Source organism: Vicugna pacos, chromosome 25, assembly GCF_048564905.1.
Source record: "Vicugna pacos chromosome 25, VicPac4, whole genome shotgun sequence".
NCBI lineage: Eukaryota > Metazoa > Chordata > Mammalia > Artiodactyla > Camelidae > Vicugna > Vicugna pacos.
The window spans coordinates 15,856,799-15,877,455 of NC_133011.1; the positions used below are offsets into that span (position 1 = coordinate 15,856,799).

Genomic DNA, 20,657 nt, shown 5'->3' on the forward strand with positions numbered 1-20,657 from the left:
AGCTTACTCTGCCAAGAGGAATCCTGAACTACTGAAGACAGAAGGTGATGGGTTAATACCCAAGCTTCCCCATAATTAATGGAGCATATTCCACATGATCTCCCAAGAGGGTTATCAGTAGACTGGAGCCCCACTGCCCCACAGTGGTAATCCACTCATTCATGTACCCCATTGACTTTACTCTCTTTAGTGTCTCACTTCCTCACAGTGCTTCCTGGTATCACACCCAAATCATTGTCTTGGGGTCTGCTTTTGTCAGAACTCAACCAAATCAGCAGTCAACAGTGTCTGCCATTTACAGCTCAGGAGCTTTTCTTCTGTGATATCTTTCTCGGTGCCCAATAAAAAGTTACTTATTCCTTTGTCTGATCACTTTATTATATAACCCCCTAAAATAGCACACTTTAAGTTTGTTTCTTTCCTTTTACACTGTATGTTCCTGTCCTAGTCATTGCTACATTCCTATTGTTGAGCATAGATAGGCACCTGCCATGTAGCAGGTACTGATTAAATACTGAATAGATTAACAGAGCCCACTATGTGGTTTCTTACCTGAGGACTCTTCAAAAACCAAAGTACCACAATCTCTTGAGCACCACAGTCATGCCCCTTCCTTCTCTCTTTCATTTTCATCACTTCCATTACTCTCTGCTTCAACTGCTGCCTCAGATGTCTAATCTTCGGATTTCTCTAGGCTAGCAAGGTATTCCTATGGGATAGATATGCTCTCCATAAGTAAATGTCCCTCAAGACATTTATTTTCTTTATCCATGTTTCAGCATTCCTGATCTCTGAGATAGATCTTTCAACCTAAACATTGCCTCACAGCTGGCAGATCCTGTCCAGACCCACTGAACTCCAGCTCACTATGAAAGCCAATAATTCGCTGGCCTAAAATATGGGCAGCAGGGCAGAGGGCTGCCCTTCTGTTGTTGCAAGGAAATTTTATTTGAGAAACTCTAATTCTTAGTGACATATTTAGTATATTCCCGTTTTTTCCTTAACTTTATTGCATCACCAGTAAAACTGAAACTGCCTCCAAGAATGGAAATAGAGTAGCTAGGAAATGAGTCACATGGACAGTGTCATGGTTGCTATGCATTTGTTTTACCCTTCTTCAGAAATTCAAGTCCTATGAGAAAAAATAAACAACAAAAAAACAGTTATTGTTGTCAATAAGATAGATGCCAAATCCTGATGGGAGGGTAACAGTCAAAGGGGAAAAAATAGAAAACTTGGGACTTTGGACAAAATTTGAGAAAGAGAAGAAGAATGAGATTTTTCAGGCTAATGTGAAGCTAGAGCAATGCCAACATAACTACTGGCATTATTGGATTGAAATCAGTGTATTGACATCTGTTGCGGTAAATGTGGTTTCTCATACTGATACCAGTTGGCATTTAGTTGAATGCAGTTAACAGGAGCAATGGGAGTGGGTAGAAAGGGTGGGGCTGCATCAAAGTTCAGATAGACTGATCTGTGAGATGAGTGTGGCTCAAATATTTGTCTTGCAAATAGTGGCAATAAGTGCAAGAAGAAACATGTTGCAATCAAGATTTTAGTCCTGTTAACAAAGGCAGAATTACTGTGGAACTAAACGAGGCTTAAGTTTTAGGTGCCCTTCACTTACACAAGTCCTTCATAAGGACCGGCACTTAATTTACATCCATTACTTTTCAAAAGGTACTCCCCAAATTATATGACTTCCAAGCTTTTCCCCTGCCAGTTAAATTTAATACTCAAGGAGCTTCCAAAAGATATTATCCAACACTGTAATTAAATACCAGTTTAAAAGAGTGTCAAGCAAAAATAAACTCAAAATGGCTTAAAGACTTAAATGTAAGACAAGACATGATAAATCTCCTAGAAGAAAACATAAGCAGGACATTCTCTGACATAAATCTTAGCAATGTTCTTCTAGGGCACTCTACCCAGGCAATAGAAATAAAAGCAAAAATTAACAAATGAGACCTAATTAAACTTAAAAGCTTTTGCACAGCAAAGGAAACCATAAGTAAAACAAAACAACAACCTGCAGAATGGGAGAAAATATTTGCAAATGATGTGACTGACAGAGGTTTAATTTCCAGAGTATATAAACAGCTCACACAATTTAAAAAAACAAGCAACCCAATACAAAAATGGGCAGAAGACCTAAACAAGCAATTCTCCAATGAAGACAAACAAATGGAAAACAGGCACATGAAAAAATGCTCAATTTTGCTAACTATCAGAGAAATGCAAATCAAAACCACAGTGAGGTATCATCTCACATAAGTCAGAATGGGCGTCATTCAAAAGTCCACAAATGATAAATGCTGGAGAGGCTGTGGAGAAAAGGGAACCCTCCTACAGTGCTGGTGGGAATGTAGTTTGGTGCAGCCATTATGGAAAACAGTATGGAGATGCCTCAAAAAACTAAAAATAGACCTGCCATATGATCCAGCAATTCCACTTCTAGATATATACCCAGAGTGAACTTTAATTTGAAAAGATACATGAACTCCAATGTTCATAGCAGCACTATATACAATGGCCAAGACATGGAAGAACCTAAATGTCCATCGACAGATAACTGGATAAAGAAGCTGTGGTATATGGTGTATTTATACAATGGAATACTACTCAGCCATAAAAAATAAAATAATGCCATTTGCAGCAACATGGATGAATCTGCAGATTGTCATTCCAAGTGAAGAAAGCCAGAAAGAGAAAGAAAAATACCATATATTATTCATATGTGGAATCTAAAAAAGAAGAGACAAATGAACTTATCTACAAAACAGAAACAGATTTGCAGACACAGTAAACAATTTTATGGTTACCAGGAGAAAGGGGGTGGGAAGGGATAAATCTGGGAGTTTGAGATTTGCAAATGTTAACCACTATATATAAAAATAGATAAAAAACAAATTTCTTCTTTATAGCACAGGAACTATATTCAATATCTTGTAATAGCCTTTAATGAAAAAGAATATGAAAATGAAAATATGTATATATATATATATACATATAATACACACACACACATATATGCATGACTGGGACATTATGTACACCAGAAATTAACACAACATAACTGACTATACCTCAATAAAAAAAGAGGGAGTGTTAAGGACTATAATTCTGACGAACAAACAAACAAATAAATAAACCATATAATTCAACAGGTGTTTATAATTTCTGATCAAGAGGTTTAAGATTCTGTCTCTTTAAAGATACTATTTCTAACTGAGGAATCAAGACATAAGCACATAAAAATAACTACTGCAATTAAAATTGACATTAGGAAATATTCATTTAGCAAACATTTGTTAATTTATATAAAATATTATAAATTTTTTTATAATTTTTAACCACTGCACTAGGCACTGGGTAGTCAATAGTTAATAAAATGAACACCGTCAGCCTTCATGGACACTATAGTCCAGTAGGAAAGAAATCGTTAAGAAGTAAATAGATGAATAAATGAATAAAAGGAATTTATAAAAGTTGTGAAAAATTCTGTAAAAGAACCTATCAAGTTGCTAAAACAGAAGTTAAAGAAGAAACCTCTTTTTGATAGGGTAGTCAGTGAAGGTCTACTTGAGAAGGTGACACATCTAAAGGAGAGAAGAAACAGCCATGAAAAGAGATGGAAGGAAATATGTTCTGGGCAGACATGTAAAGACCTGAGGTAGGAAATAGATTGGCCTTAACTGAGCAACAGGAAGGAAGCCTATGTGATAAGTACAGAATGGGGCCAGAGACATGAGATAAGGAAAAAGATCCTTGGTATATTCTGCTTGCAGATGGAGACTTTTGAGTATTTGCCATATTCATTTCCATCTTAACTTGGGAAGTGATGGGATTAGAAAACTGACCTTTGTTCTTAAACCAAACTAGTACAAGATCCAACCACTGCATTTTAAGAGATAGTTTATGAAAGTTAGAATAAAAGAAGAAAAATTAATTATGCGTTGTTTTATAAAGTTCTTATATTCCATTCTTTCTCTTTAAAAAAGTATATATCCATGCTTGTATTTTTATTGAGTTAGAAAATGCTGAAGACCTACCTCTTAGTGTTGCCAATAAGAATCATTGTAATTGTACAAGGCTGTCATTCATTGGGTTATAAAAGAATGAGTAAGGCTGTATTCCACCTCACCTTTGGAATAAGTTACCCCACAGACATTAACCATAGATGAATCTTATTTTATTTTCCCCTCTTTAGATTAGAAGAGCAATTGCAACTGTTCAGACTTCTAAAATAAAGAAAGAAATCTTACCAGCTGAGGTCTGAGGACCTGTATGGGCAAAGTCTCATTACTGGATAAAAAGAATAAATGGACTTTTGGTAAAAATATTTTTGTTGACTTTTTTTTCTTGGGATTTTTAATCCTCATTTCACTTCTCAGTGAAAGACCAATCAATCAGGACTTGACAAAGAGGAAGTGGACAGGGGCCTGATTATATCTAGCCCTGATGCCAATGACACAGAGATTGAATTTTGGCTTAAATGCAATGGGAAGCCATCAAAAATTGTTAGCTTGGAAGATCATTTCATTCACTTCATGTCTTAAGAAGCTGTATGTCTTAAGCAGCACAGACAATAAATTCTATATTGGGAGATTATTGCGCCCTGATCATAGAGAGGAGGACTTCTCAGTGAAGATAAAACTGGGACTTTAAGTGATGGGTAGAATTAGATAAGCAAGGGAGAGAATAAGACAGGACACTCATGTGAAGTGCAATGAAATGAGAAAAGGCTTTGAGGTGGGCTGGAGTGGGAGAAGGTAGGGAGTATGCCCACCTGACTGAGGTATATTAAGTTTCCATCAAGTGGTAGTGGAGTCTGCACATCAGACTAGGAACACTTAGGTAATAGGATACTCTAAAAATGTCATATGCATGATGTAATGGAAGTAAATCTTCAGAAATATAAATTTGATGGAAATATGAAGAGACAACCCATTTGAAAGTAGAGAAAGAAGTAAAAAAAAATAAGAAAAATCAGAGCAACAAAATATAGTCTGAAGTAGGATATACATTTCCTTTTTTCTTTCCAGTTAAAACTTGGATAAGCCTGGCAATGGTTGTGTTATTCTCTGATTAGCAGGCCAGGGAGAAATAGAGAGCAAGACTAGGACAAATGTGGCTAGAACTAGGGTTAGCTATAGGAGTCGTCCTAAAGGAAGGTGACAAGACTCAAAATCACATTGAATATGGCAACTTAAGCTTGGGTATGATTCAGTGGTATTCAGTGAGTCCAATGTGGAAAGTGGGTTATGGTAGCTGGTGTCATGTATGTGTTGATATAATCATCAGTCAGTATTGCTAAGTGGTGGGAATTAAGGGTAGGCACCAGGAAGAAGGAAGACTGGCAGGCTGGATCGTTCATTAAAATCCATGATGGAAGTTAAGGAATTTAACACAATTCAGTTAGAGTACAAGTATCCAAGGTTGCATTTTGGTATTCTGACTTCAAGTAGGTAAAATGCTAATTAAATATCCCAAGCATTGGGTAAAGGAGGCATCTAACACATTGTAAGCCTTGGTTCCAGTGGTCTCAGGACCTAGACAAATCTGAGGCTACTTAATGCAGGGAGGTGGTTTGGTATCATTCAAAAAAGCTTGGGAACCTGGACCCACAGCCTGGGTTCTCTCTGCCAGTTGCTAGCTGGAAGACATTATAATCTCTCTGAACTTCGTTTCTTTTGCTTTATGTGGATACAAATATACTTAAAGAGCATGACTGCTAGGACAACATTTGTAAAAGTAGTTGATACAGAAAATGACTTGTCAAGTGGCAGCTTAAAAAAGAATAATGATGTCATTAGCAAAAATAGGCTGGAAACTGTATCAGTTGTTACCCTGAAGGACTATTATACAACCTGAAATATCTATTCATTTCTCAAGTACCCTGAGATAAAGAAGTCATAAGGATAAATATGAATATTGTGCCTCTGCCTACTGGGCCACAAATGGGGATATACTGCTGGGGGAAATAATGAGGAACATCGGACATAATGGTTTAGAACATCCAGTGATTCCTTGGTGAGCCTGATCTTTGTTTACCTCTGGAATGCTGCTATTTCATGGCATCTTAGAAAAGGTTGCTCATAGTCCAAGAAAAAACTATTACAAGCATCAGTCCCTCATGAAGGCATTTGAAAAATGACAGAGCACTGGGTCACTTGGCAGTTGGTGCAGAGGAAAACTGTTCCACATTAATGAATCTGCACACAGAAAATCCCAGTATGCTTACAGGAGAAGGGACTTCAAAAGACTGACATGCTACTTTTCGGTATAATGCAAGTAAAATTATGTACAGAAGCAAAGTTATTACAGAAAAAAAGGTGGGTATTTGGCAAATAATGTCGTAGAGCTACTGAAAGTTCCTAAGAAATAAAGTAGACTTATACAGAGGGAATGTGATCCCATAGGAAGAAGAGGCTGCTTAAGAGCAATGTGTTCACCTAGAACCTGTACTTCCACCATCATAGCAGTTACCATCCGAGAATGTAATTGGCCATCTGTCTGCTTCCCTCATGAATTCACAGGCTCCAGGAGGAAGTCGAACTAACTTGTTTATAATTCTTGTTACAATCTCCAGTGTCTAGTGCAGTGTTTGGCACATAGTTGATGCTCAACAAATACTTGATATTAAGTAAGTAATTAAGTTAGCATCATAGAAAATACTGTAGCAATCCATATGGAAGATAAAGTAAATATAAAGAATGTTGTAGACAAAAAAAGAAAAGATGTAGTGCAGTAGAGGCAGATATATTTTTTTAAATGTTCTAATGTTTCATGTCTAAAAAAAATGTGAAACCAATTTCTCCATCTGACCTTGAGGAAAAAGAGAAGAGATACAGAAATTCTAAGGTGTAGATGAGTATATATTAAACTTTAAATTGTGGCCATAGTGGGTAGAAATCAGATTCAAGGTCAATTTATGGTGAAAATAGCTGTTATTTTATTTGGTTTATTTAAAAGGGTAAAAATCATTGCTTGTTCTACATATATGATCAGTCTTGGAAAATTTTACATGAAAAGGAGAAAGAATCTTCTGGTATAAAATTAAAATGTAATCAGGAACAGCAAAAACAATATGGTTGTTAATTCAGCCCTGAAGAAGACAAGACTCCAGATCCAAAAGCTTCACAGACTAACTTTGACAAATATGACCCATGGGAGATGTAGGATGACCTGGAGGTGTTGGAATTGGATGTACACATCTATTGCTGTATGTTACAGCTAGATGATTTAAGAGACCCCAAAGCTAATGAATATCACAAGGAACCAGAAACTCCCTTGACAGCCATGTATACATGTGTAAAATAACAAAGTATCTGAATGCAAGTGTTTGTACTTCATCACTTGGTCTGAAATTCTATCCAATTCATTCAAGCCCAGAGAAATGTGCAGTTTTAGCAAAAATCGTTCCCTCCTTTGAAACAAAATATTAATATTACCACTGATGCACCCACTTTTCTAGACATTTTTCATTTCAGATGTTCTTAATAGAACTCTGACACTGCATCCAATCAATCCATACTAAAGGGCCAGCAATAGCATTTGACATTTCCTTTGGAAAATTACACGTGCTAATATAAAATCTGGGCATTTGCCACAGAGTTATTTTGTATTAAGTGAAAACTGCTGCTTAAAAAAACAAAAAATTGCCTGAAGAAAGTTTGGAACTTTTTATGCAGCCTAATTTGACACTGAAATTCAAAAAACGAGACAGCATAAATATATTGCTTTTTCTACATGATATTAATGCATCAAATGAAACTACTTTTGCTATTTGTGTCTTTGTGTTTTCTGTGATACAGCTTATCCCACATTAAGACTAAGTTTAAAACAATAAACTTTTTGAAAGTAATAAAATTTAATGTGAGGGAAAATTTGTCAGTTAAAGTTTAGGTGGACTGGGCTAGTTGGACAACCAGACATAGTACACATTATCTTTCCAGAAAGACTGTGGCTATATTGAGGATAGTTTATATCTTCTCTTAACTTATAAAATATTATTGTATAATACTAAGAATAATTGAACTCTTACTAACTTCAGCCTGATATAATGGATCTCTTTAACGTTAGAATCATCATGTTCAAGCTTTGGACATTTAAAAAGACACTGAGTATTTACTGTAGCCCTACGTCTTTAATAATTACATTCCTTAATACATACTGACCTATGCTGGCCAAAAGTTGATTGCCAATATCATTAATTCAATCTAATCCATATTTGCTCAGTTTCTTCACAAGATAAAAACACAAACTCAAATTAAAATTTCATATTGGCAAAGTCATATTGAATAATAATAGACTAGATGAGCATAGAAGTTCAAACATTATAGGCATCCACACTCCATGCTTTATGACAACAAAGCCTTGGCTGGTGAGAGAGTTTAAGTTTTGCTTGGACCTCCCCAGTCTCTCTTTTTCTACCCAAGCTCTTGAGTTTAGATAGCTTCAGGAATTGGTCCTGGATCTTAATTCTTTTCTCTGTTTAGGCTCTATCCCTAGGTAATCTTACCTCCTCCATAGAGGGCTCTACAAATCATCTCCAGCACAGACCACTCACCTAATCTCCAATTGCCTTTTATATCTCCACTCAGATGTTACTATGTCCATTTTAGAATCTATTCTCCACGAAGTTATATTTTAAAAATATGAACGAGATCTTGTTTCTTTTCTGGTTAAATTTCTTCAGTGGCTTCCATTTCTCTTAGAATATAATTCAAATTCCTTATTAGAGTCTAAAAGGCCCTGCCCTGATGATTTTTTTGTAATTCATGTCCTCTCTTTATTGCTCATAGCTACTCTGGTTTTCTTTCTCTTCCTTATAGGAATTAAATCTTCGCTGTTTTCAGGCCCTTACACTTGTTTCTAGCTACTCTGTTTTTCCTGCAGCTATTCCGCTGTGCTTGCTTATCCTCAGCCTTAGGTCAGTGAGCAAAGACCACGCTCTCAGAGGCTTTCCTTGATTACCTTCTTAAAGTCTCTTCTCTCATTTCCTCTCCTTTTCCTCACCCAGATTTTTTTTTTCATTTTAGTAATAATGATAATCTGAAACTATCTTGATTTTTAAATATTTTGAATTCTATAAACACACTTTGTTCTCCCATCCTTCCTAGCCGTGTCTTACTCCCTCTTCGGCTAGAGGCCTCCACAGACTCAGGGAGGATTAGGGTTGCAGTAGGGCGAATGCGAGAAAAAGAACGCGAGTGAAAGAATGTCTACTTCAGCGAAAGCAGTTATGAAACATGAAGCCTTTTGACTGGCAAGAGCTTTTTAAAAAGAAAAGCGTTTTTGAGGAGGAAATTTTTTCCCCTAAAGTTTTGAAGGAGTTTCAGTTTATTCACATATCAGTTTTAAAAGAAAATAGATTGAAAAGTACCGATTGCTGTAGAAAATGAAGAATTGCGGAAACTGTAAATGAAGGCTGAAGCAGGGTAGAGGTGAGGAACTTTAATTTGACCATTCTCCGCAGGGAGGTTTAAGGGAGGCAGAGACTGAAGGCCACTTCCTCTGCCTCTAATGGAGACTTGGAGACTTCCTGGGATGGACTTCTAGCTTCTCTACTATCTGAGAGGCTTTGAGCCAGATGCCCTAGCTGTCTTATCTGTAAAATGAAGATAATAATATTTCCAACCTCACAGCCCCTTAAGGATTAAAGTAGTTAATGCATATAGAGCACTTGGAACAGAGTCTAACACATAGTAAGAGCTCAGTAGTCACCAGATTTGACTATTATCTACGTAAGAGCCTCTCATTCTTTGTTTAAAACTGTTTAAGCCTCATCTCGTCTCTGAAGACTTTGAGGCTATCCTTTTTCTAATCCCCCCTCCTCTAATACACACACAAAGCATTTGCACCTCTTTACTTTGTAACTGTTTGAATTATACAGTCTCATGAAGAAATTTACTGCCAATCCAAAACTGGTAAACTAAATAAAGATGGGTTAAATGTTTCTCAGTTACTTCTGATTCCTTCTAAAGGAAGAAATGTTTCTGTAGTGGCAGTTTCTTAGAATTGTATTTAAATAAAATTGTGGAATTGTAGAATTTTAAATTACAGGTAAAGTTTATTTTCCCAAAGGAACTTTATCAGGCACACTGTTAATTTTTTTAAAAGAGTTCAAGAGGAAAATTTACAATACTATTTTCAAGCATTAAACTTTTATAAACTAAAAATTTCTCTATGTGATTTATTACTGGGAGGGGCAGGATACCCTTCTTGTGTTCTGAATTTAATGTTAATGTCCTCATCTTATACTTATGGCATTATTATTATAAGAACATGCAATCATATTCCAATTATTCTCAATTGCATGTTGCCATGACTTTTTCCCTCTGAGAGACCGCATGACTTAAAAGTACATCACATTCACTGTGGGAACGTCTAGAAATCACATTAATTAAGTGCACATGGAAAATTTACTTAGCATTCCCGGGTTACTTCATAGGCTATACTTAGATAATAGATTAGCACAAATGGAGCAAGAACAATAAAATAAACCATAAGTCAAAGTAATGACAAATTTTAAACCTGTGCCCTAAAGGGTAATGTATACCTTACGAGATTGCTACTAATCATTTATTGTATAGAGCCTTTTAAAAATACATATTGAATCAATAACTGTAATTTCTGCAATCCTTTATAATTTGTCTAACAAATTTCTATTGATATATATCAGAAAACAACTCTGGAGTTTAAGTTTCTAATCGTCAATGAAAGTGATTCAGCTGTAATTTAAGTCTTCACACAACAATTCTATTCTGGTAAAATGTTGCATTTCATATTTTGTCCTAAAAAACGTATCAGTGATCTAAATAATTTCATTTATATAATTAGGATCTTTTGCCTTTAGAAAAAATTTCTTTCTCTTACCCACCCTGGTGTTTCCTTTCTGCATTAAATCTCCCTCAAATCTCACCTTCTCCTCAAAACTTCTCAAACTAAATGTCAATAAAACTATAGTGCTTTTCAACCTCAACCTCACAAAGTGGGCCAGTTTAATGCAAAAATATTAATTTATCTTTTTTTATCCACCTCTCTCCTTTCCTACTCCAATAACCCCCACTCCTACTATAGAGGTCTCTCCTTCAGTGGCCCTTAGCGTCTATTTTTAAGTCAACCTTTACCTGTCTTGCATTCCATTCCCCCAGAGTGTTTCTGTGATGATTAGATCATCTGAGAAACTAATTAGAGTTAATGTAATGTACTGAAGGAGTATTGCTTATGGTCATATGATAGGATGGATATAAAACACAGAATCTGAGAATGTATGAGCTCAGAGGGCAGAGATCATCAGTTGCCAGGCATGGGAACTGGAACCAGCTGGCTGGATTCTACCACAATTAGGAAAAAACTTCTTTTCTGGTTTGTTTTATAGCTTATAGTATATATATACATATGTGTATGTATATGTGTGTGTATATATATATATATACACACACACATATATATATATAAAGTTTTGGTACTTTAAAGAAAATAAATTTAATGTAAAATCCTTCACTTAGAAAACACAATGTTTTAAAAAACTCAAGGAATAAATAGGTGTTACTGGAACTAAAATTTAATTAATAAAAATTAAGTGGCTATTGTAATACATGACTTCTCATTAGATATTATCTCTGAGCATATTCTGATGCACGAACCTAAAGGCCAAGTGACTTCATTTTTCTTGGAATAGCAATTTCCCAGCATAACACACCCTGGAATGTATTATTGTGGTTTCAAAATGGTCTGTGTAGTGACAAATTTGTCATAATTAAGATGTTTTGCAGAAAATAATAACATGCCTATTACAGTATTAAGTGAAAATTATTCCTTATTACAAATGTTGACATGTGTGAGAGATTTTCTATACATATATACATATAATTTAATATACTTTATTAATTCATATGATTTTATATATAATTATATGCATATATAAATTAAAACTCATTTTAACTTTTTCCAGATTTAGTTCATACTTTTTTCTTCCATGCAGTTTATTTAGTTGGTATCCTCCTTCTTCAATATAAAACTTATGAGGAAACTGATGGACTAACAACAAGGCAAATGAAGTCTTCATGAACTTAAAAAGCAAATAAACTAACACCTAAGTTAGCAAGCATAGAGAGTAACAGATGAGTTTTCCCACTACTAGGAAAATGTATATTGCTACATTTTTTCCCCTGGAGGTCAATTTGGTCTTTATAGCAAATGCCTTAAAATTGTGCACATCTTTTCTATTTAAAAATTCCCCCTACTAGAGAATTCATCCTAAGGAAATAATTAGATATAAGTATGAAGTTGCATATACAGGGATGCTCATTGTAGCACTGTGCATCATGTTAAAATAATGCTAAAAAAAAGAAGAGTTTGATTAAATATATTATGGTACATAGTTCCAATGAACAATTCATACTTCAAAATGATTATGAAGATTATATATTAACATAGGAAATATTTGTGTTCAGTGAAGAAAGTCAGACTACTAATATTATATATAGTAATGGGTCACCATTTATATTGTTTAAATGTGAATTTATAGGTGTATGTGCACATACACCTCTGTGTGCATGTGTGTGTATGCACTTTCTCATGCATGGAAAAATGTCTACACTTGTAGCACTATCTGATGAATTTTCCATGATGAAGGAAATATTCTGAATCTCTCTTGTTCAAAACAGTAGTCTCTGGCAACTTGTGACTGTTGAGCACTTGAAGTGCAACTGAGAAGTTGAATTTTTAATTTTACTTATATTTAAATACCACGTGTGGCTAGTGGCTACCATACTGGGCAGTATAGATTAAGAAGGGTATATACTGTGATGTTAACAGTGCTTATGATTTACTGTTGTTTATTTTCTTACTTTTGCCTTTTTAATTTCTAAGGTTTACAAATAAATATATATTACATATGTGATGAGAAAGAATAAGGTTTCTTTTTCGAGAGGTCAAGGAGAGAACTCAACTCAATTCAATTCAGTTCAATTGAGTACCAGTTCTGCTCTTTATTGGCTATGTTAATTATTACTTACAATTTCTAAGCCTGTGTAATACCTGCAACACCACTTATGTTCTTATCATTTCATAGTGCTTTTGATTAAATTATTTAATGTTTGTAACCAATGTCTTCATTGGAGAAAGTTAGGAGTATAGCATCTTTTCTTTATTTTGGAATTTCTGTGTGGAGAATAAAAGAATGGAGAAAAAAATGGGAGAATACTGAAATTGACTGTGATCATATTGTTGATGAAGGAAATAAAAACTAAAAGCTTATATGGAGTGAAAGAAGAGAGGTCACATTTACCAAAAGGAAATGAAATTACTTTAGACATTTATTAATGTGATGAAACCTTTGGCATATGTCTTATAGTTAAGGATTAACCATTTCAATAAGGCATAATAAAAACAAAGACATTTGTCTAAGAATATCTAACTGATTAGATTAGTTACCCAAAACATTAATAGAACCCATGCATTCTGATTTAATTAAATTTCACTAATTAAATTTTTTTTAACATTTTTTATTGATTTATAATCATTTTACAATGTTGTGTCAAATTCCAGTGTTCAGCACAATTTTTCAGTCATTCATGGACATATACACACTCATTGTCACATTTTTTTCTCTGTGATTTATCATAACATTTTGTGTATATTTCCCTGTGCTATACAGTGTAATCTTGTTTATCTATTCTACAATTTTGAAATCCCAGTCTATCCCTTCCCACCCTCTACCCCCCTGGTAACCACAAGTCTGTATTCTCTGTCCATGAGTCTTTAGATTCCGCATATGAGCGATCTCATATGGTATTTTTCTTTCTCTTTCTGGCTTACTTCACTTAGAATGACATTCTCCAGGAGCATCCATGTTGCTGCAAATGGCGTTATGTTGTCGGTTTTTATGGCTGAGTAGTATTCCATTGTATAAATATACCACTCTTCTTTATCCAGTCACCTGTTGATGGACATTTAGGCTGTTTCCATGTTTTGGCTATTGTAAATAGTGCTGCTATGAACATTGGAGTGCAGGTGTCATCCTGAAGTAGATTTCCTTCTGGATACAAGCCCAGGAATGGGATTTCTGGGTCATATGGTAAGTCTATTCCTAGTCTTTTGAGGAATCTCCACACTGTTTTCCCTAGTGGCTGCACCAAACTGCATTCCCACCAGCAGTGTAGGAGGGTTCCCCTTTCTCCACAGCCTCTCCAGCATTTGTCATTTTTGGATTTTTGAATGACGGCCATTCTGACTGGTGTGAGGTGATACCTCATTGTAGTTTTGATTTGCATTTCTCTGATAATTTTCACTAATTAAATTTTAAAATCCACACGACTATGCAATAAAAGTATGAAATTTTGTATGCCCAGTATATAATAACATGGTAGTCAAAACGTATTTCTCTGTTTTAAGAGATTGGTAAAGCATCTTCTTAAGATAATATTATAAATTCAGGAGATCCCTATTTAAAGAGTCCTTAATTCAGTGAAAAGGGTCATAGCTTCATGAGGTCAACAGAAATGCTCTGATGGTACTACTTTAAAAAACAGAGCAAAACAATTTAAAAACATTTACTTAGAAGTCAGATGAACACAGAATTATGAATTTTATATTCATAAATAAAATCAGGCATGGAGTATAATGGCACTTGGAAGCTAAAATTTAAAAGCAGCTCAAAAATCTCTGTTTGTAAGATGTCCATAGGTAATAGTGTTTTTAAAGGCAACTGAATGTATATTAGGATATTCTTGTAGGATTCAAATAAGATGTTAAAATAAATATACTATAAATAGACAGAAAAATAAAAGATAAAGATGTTTGTTGAATATATTAAGCATAAGAAATAAAACAAAAAGAATATCTCAACTATCCCAGTGAATAAACTGAAGAGTTAATATTTACTTTTAATTCCTCTCTTAGAAAAACTCACTTGGGATCTTCTCATCTTGGTGGCTACAAATGAATGAAAGACCAAAGATGCCATTAAAATACATAAGAAAATAGATATTTTTCTAAACTCAGAGGTTTCCAATTTATAAATTCCAATTCTTTCTTCTTATGTTTCTTAAGGAATTAGCTTAAGTCATCACGAGCTACTAAATAATAATTGTTTTCAAGAGCTGCGGAGATTGGGCAGATGACAATGGTCTAGGTTATCAGTGCTTATAATCGTAAGGAGGGAAAATGACAATATTAGACTATAGATTCATAATAGCGACTATGTAGTTCAGAAAATATTGATACATATTTCAAAGAAATAGACTTACAGTCATTTATACCATGGATTAAGAAAAAACCCAAAAACCAAAAAGACAATTTGGTTTCTTTTTGTTTTCTTTCTTTGAATGTTATTAAAAATGAACACAGCAGTTATTTCTAAGTTCTTGCATTTGAGCAAGAGATAATATTATAGTAACTGTAGTTCATAAAATACTTTGCAGGTCACCTTTATAGTTTTACCACAGAACTATAAGATTGATTAAAATGAGATGGGAGGAGGGTATAGCTCAAGCGGTAGAGTGCATGCTTAGCATGCACGAGGTCCTGGGTTCAATCGCCAGTACTTCCTCCAAATATAAATAAACAAGCCCAATTACGTTCCCCTCATAAAGAAAAAAGAGAAAAAACTCATTAAAAGCATTTTTTAAAAAAAGAGATGGGAATTTTACAGATGAGAAAGCTCAGTGAAATTAGTAAATTTTCTACAATAAGTGGCATTAACAGGACTTGAACCTAGGTTTTCTGATTTTAAGGCTGGTCTCTTGGCCTTTTTGATCTCTCCCAGGCAGAATCATACCAAGTACAGAGTTGTTTACTGATCCAGATAACCTTTCCTTTATACATTCCCAGAACTATGGAATAAAGACCTGATGAATCTTTTCTCCACATCACTACCTTCCTTCCTTCCAAACAGCATAGGCAGTATGGTTTCTTCCTGGTACCCAATTCCTTATGCTTGGAGGTAGGTACACATGTCCTTCTGTTTGGGAAACAGCACATCATTACTATATACCTAAAAAATAAACTCCAGTCTAGACCTGCTGATTCTTTTAACAACATACAATATCAAACCCATATGCAAGCATTATTATAAACTGCTGTTCTGAAATGTCAGGAAACTATTGTCCCAGGGACAACAAATCATTAGAACCCTGTTATTTCTTAAGTTTTAAAGCAAAACTTGTTAAAAGGAAAGAAGTATTTGGTGTGTCACTTGCAATTGTCTGGTTCTTCTGCTTGCTTGATAACTCTTACACTAAAAAGAACAAGCCCTCCACTCTAGGCAAATTAAAACTCAGTTTATGATCGATCACTAAATTATCTGTGGTTGTATAACACCAGTACAGACAATAAGTTTACAACTCTCCAAGTCCAAAATAAAATATAAGGGAAAGCTGCATTTACTTTTGTGTATATGTGTGTGTGTGGGTGTGTGTGTGGGTGTGTGTGTGTGTGTGTTTTCAATAATCATAACCTTGCTTTCCATGAGTCCATAGAAATGTTTTCATTTCCTTTGGAACAAATGATGGTTAAAGCCCAGCTACTGATGTCCAAGATTTCTGACACACTTGAAGACTTCCTACATGCATGATGGGCCCATGAGAATATGAAAGAGTAAACTGTCTCTCTATTTCTCATCCACAAGAAATTCATAAAGTAGGCATGTCTAACCCTTTTCTTATTTACATGGAAGGAATTTCATAAAAGCTATTTCTAACCTATGAAATAATTTAAAATAATAATCATGTTGGTGCTGAGGAACACTTTTTAATTTAGTCAGTCCTCTCTTTGCAGGTTAAGGTTAACATCTGGTGAATCTGAGCTGTGAAAACAACTGTTTTTTATAATTATGACAGAACATACATCCATTTCTCTTACTGAGTAAAAAAAACCCCAAAGTAACTTAATCATGTTTTAAACAACTCATCTTAATTTTCATGTTAATAATATTTGTAATATCACTAACAGTGACTTTGAAAAAATAAACATACAAAAAATGTAGAATCCATGTTTAAATTAATATATGAATCAGTTTTTAATGTTTGAGTATCTCTTGAGCATTTAATTTACCTGATATTAAGCTAAGTGCTTTATCTACATTATCTTGGTTACCCCTCATTAAAAATCCTATGAGTTTAAAAAGGATTACATCCATGTTATACATTTATTTTCTATATTAGCATTTACCAGCATGTCCCACAGATGATTAGTTTTAAAAAGGATCCAATGAAAAAGAGGGCTCTGTGATCAAAATCTGTATCATTGTTCCTCTTGGAGATTTAAAATATACTTTATAAAGGACATGAGAATTAACAATTTCAACTGGCTTTAAAAAAGACCAATATGATCTTTATAATAGCTATAGAAAAATAATTTGACAAAATTCAACACCCATTCAAGACATAATCTCTCAGTAAACTAAGAATAGAAGCAGACTCCTTCAACTTGATAAAGGGCATTTACAAAAAAAACCTGAAGTTATCTGTCATATTTAATAGTGAAAACTGAATGCTCTCTCCCTAATATGAACAAGTCAAGGATGTTCCCTTCACTACTTCTGTTCAACACTGTTCTGGTGATTCCAGCCAGTGAAATAAAACAAGAGAAACAGATACAATTAATCCAGATCCGGAAGCAAGAAGTAAAACTTTCTTTAGTCATAGATTGCATGACTGCCAATACAGAAAGTCCTACAGAGTCTACAAAAAGTCAGTAGAATTAATAAGAGAGTATAGTAAACCTGCAGATAGGATGAAAATTATATAAAAATCAATTATATTTCTAAATGCTAGTAACAAACAATTGTAATTTGAAATTAAAATAAAACCATTTATAATAGTATAAAAACATAAAACACTTAGGGACATGTCTTTTAAAAATGTAAAACATTTATATGCTGAAAACTACAAAACATTAATTAAAGAAATTAAAGAACACCTAAATAATGCCAAATTCATGAATTGGAAGCTCACTGTTGTTGACATGTCAATTCTCCCAAAATTTATCTCTAAATCCAAATCAAATCCCAAAAGACTTTTCTCCAGAAATTAACAAGCTGATTTAAAAATTTTTATGGAAATGCAAAGGATCCAGAATAGCCAAAATAATTTTGGAAAAGAACAAAATTGGGGGACTCAAATTAGCTGATTTCAAGATCATGAAACTATAAAGCTTTAGTAACCAGTGTGGCATTGGCCTAAGGATAAACATATAAATGAATAGAACAGAACAGTTAAGTCAGTTTTTGACAAAAGGGTCAAGGAAATCCATTGGGGAAATTGAATTTTCAATTGTTTCCAATTGCTTAAAAAGACTATATAGTTTTTCAAACAATTACCATATGACCAAGCAATGTCACTCCTAGACATCTTCCAAAGATAAATGAAAATATATGTCCACACAAAGACCTGTTCACAAAAATTCAGAGCAGTGCTATTCATCATGCTATAAAAACTGAAATAACCCAGCAATCACTGAAAGGATAAACAAATTATGGTACATTCCTGCAGTTTAATACCACTCAGCAATAAGAAGAAATTAATTACTGATACATGCAGCATCAATATGAATCTCAAAACATTATGCTAGGTGAAAGAAATCAGATACAAAAAGCTACAAATTACATGATTATATGACATTCTGGAAAGGGCAAAATTATAGGGACAGAAATCAGAGCAGCATTTGCCATAGCCTGGGGCTGAGAGGAAAGGGAATGACTGAAAAGCAGATGGAAAAACTTTCTGGAGTTATAAAAATGTCCTGTGTCTTTAAAAAAAATTTTTTTTGATTGAAGTATAGTGGATTTACAATACTATATTAGTTTCAGGTGCACAACATAGTGATCAACATTTTTATAGATTATGCTCCATTTAAAACTATTATAAAATATTGGCTATATTCCCTGTACTGTACAATGTATTCTCATAGCTTATTTATTTTATACATAGTGGTTTGTACCTCTTAACCTTCTGCCCACATTTTGCCCCTCCCTCTCCCCTCTCCCCACTGGTAACCACTAGTTTGTTCTCTGTATCTGTGAGTCTATTTGTTTTGTTATATTTGTTTCTTTTATTTTTTAGATTCCACATATAAGTGATATCACACAGGATTTGTTTTTCTCTGTCTGACATTTCACTAAGCATAACAAACCCTCCATGTCCATCACTGTTGTTGCAAATAGCAAAATTTCATATTCCATTTTATAGATATGCCACATCTTCTTTATCCATTTGTTCATGGACACTTAGGTTGCTTCCATACCTTGGGTATTGTAAATAATGCTACTATGAACATTGGGGTGCATGTATCTTTTTTAATTAGTGTCTTCATTTGCTTAAAATATATACCCAGCAGTGGAATTGCTGGATCATATGGTAGTTTCATTTTCAGTGTTTTGAGAAACCTCCATACTGTTTTCCACAGTGACTGAGCCAATTTACATTCTCACCAACAGTGAACTAGGGTTCCCTTTTCTCTGTATCCTTGCCAACATTTGCTATCTGTGGTCTCTTTGACGACAGTCATTTTGGAAAATTACCTGTATCTTGACTGCTAAGTGGTTATACAACTATACACATTTGTCAAAACTGGCAGAACTATACATTTAAAAAGGAAAATCTTACTGCAGGTAATTAAACCTCAATGAATCTAACTTAAGCCAAAAAAAGCCCCTCAGAAATACTTCGTAAGAAGCTGGTTTAATTTTTTTTTAACTTTTCTAAGATTATTTTTTTACTGAAAATATTCTGCAACTTCTTTTATCACCCTATAGGAGTCTTTATAATGCCCTACATTATATATGAAATACATATTTATATGTTATAATAATTTAAATGTATTTATATTTTATAAATATTTATATACTTTTATGTTTATAATTATGAAAATGAAGAAAACTCTCCAGCAAAGGCAGTGCTAAGAGGGAAGTTTATAGCGATACAGGCCTTCCTCAAAAAAGAAGAACAATCTCAAATAAACAAGTTAACCCACCACCTGAATCAATTAGAAAAAGAAGAACAAAAAGCCCCAGAAAGCAGCAGAAGGAAGGAAATAACAAAGATCAGAGAGGAATTAAATACAATAGAGATTAACAAGACCATAGAAAAAATCAACCAAACCAAAAGCTGGTTTTTTGAAAAAGTAAATAAAATCGACAAACCTCTGGCCAAACTCACAAAGAAGAAAAAAGAGAGAGCACAAATTAGCAAAATAAGAAAGGAAAATGGAGAAATTACAACAAACAAAATAGAAATACAGAATATCATATGAGAATATTATGAAAAACTCTATGGAACCAAACTGGATAACCTAGAGGAGATGGACAAGTTTCTGGAAACATACTGTCCACCAAAACTGAATCAAGAAGAAACTGAACACTTGAACAATCCGATCACTAGAAAGGAAATAGAAATAGCAATTAAAAACCTCCCTACAAATAAAAGTCCAGGACCGGACGGCTTCACCGGGGAATTCTACCAAACATACAAAGAACTCATACCACTCCTTCTCAAACTCTTCCAGACGATTGAAAAGGAGGGAATACTCCCAAACTCATTCTATGAAGCCACCATCACCCTGATACCAAAACCAGGCAAAGACACTACAAAAAAAGAGAATTATAGGCCAATATCACTGATGAACATAGACGCCAAAATCCTCAC

The 20,657-nt window shown here is 34.2% G+C and overlaps 2 long non-coding RNA genes across 2 annotated transcripts in view; one reads left to right on the forward strand and one right to left on the reverse strand.

The window, feature by feature from the left end:
• LOC140689275 (uncharacterized) overlaps positions 1–4,329 on the forward strand; it is an 86,939-nt gene extending 82,610 nt beyond the window's left edge. The window contains exons 3-4 of the long non-coding RNA XR_012064164.1: positions 3,566–3,676; positions 4,214–4,329. This is a non-coding gene — a long non-coding RNA (uncharacterized lncRNA). The remainder of the gene's footprint in view (positions 1–3,565; positions 3,677–4,213) is intronic.
• Positions 1–20,657, reverse strand: part of LOC116285604 (uncharacterized) — a 102,918-nt gene that overhangs the window by 54,374 nt on the left and 27,887 nt on the right. The window lies entirely within an intron of this gene.